The sequence below is a fragment of the Triticum dicoccoides genome, chromosome 1B (genome assembly GCF_002162155.2).
Source record: "Triticum dicoccoides isolate Atlit2015 ecotype Zavitan chromosome 1B, WEW_v2.0, whole genome shotgun sequence".
In the NCBI taxonomy this organism is placed as follows: domain Eukaryota; kingdom Viridiplantae; phylum Streptophyta; class Magnoliopsida; order Poales; family Poaceae; genus Triticum; species Triticum dicoccoides.
In genome coordinates, this window is record NC_041381.1 from 197,906,988 (window position 1) to 197,907,762 (window position 775).

Here is a 775-nt window from a genome sequence, read left to right on the forward strand (position 1 = left end):
AATAGTAATACTTCAAGCATACTAATAAAAGCAATGATGTCTTCTCATAATAACATGGCTAAAAAAGTTATCCCTACAAAATCATATAGCCTGGCTGTTGCTCTATCTTCATCACACAAAGTATTTAATCATGCACAACTCCGATGACAAGCCAAGCAATTGTTTCATACTTTAGTAATCTCAAACTTTTTCAACTTTCACGCAATACATGAGCATGAGCCATGGACATAGCACTATATGTGGCACAGAATCACTACTGGAAACAGGGAATTTGCCATCAGCCAGCTCTTTGCCATCTGCCAGCTGATGGCAAAGAATGTCTTTGCCATCTGCTTATAAAAAACAGATGGCAAAGAACTGGCAGACGACAAAGAACATGGTTGCCATCAGCCAATTCTTTGCCATCTGCTAGTGGATGGCAAATAATCTTTGCCATCTGCCAGCAGATGGAAAAGAGGTTGGCAAATCCTGTGACCGTCAAACGTGTAACAGCGTACCAGCCCCACCTCTTTGCCATCTGCCAGCAGACGGCAAAGATTCTTTGCCATCTACTGGTAGATGGCAAAGAGATGGGGTTATTTTTTTCTAGGTAAAAAAACTATGGGGTTATCCCCTCCCTCTCTCCCCTCCTCTCCCTCTCTCCCACCCATCTCACCCGCCGCCGCCCAAGCACCCCGCCGCCCCACCACCCCACCACCCCGCCGCCCGCGCCCGCACCACCCGCCGCCCCACCACCCCGTCGCCGCACCCACCACCCCGCCGCCCCACCCAGCAC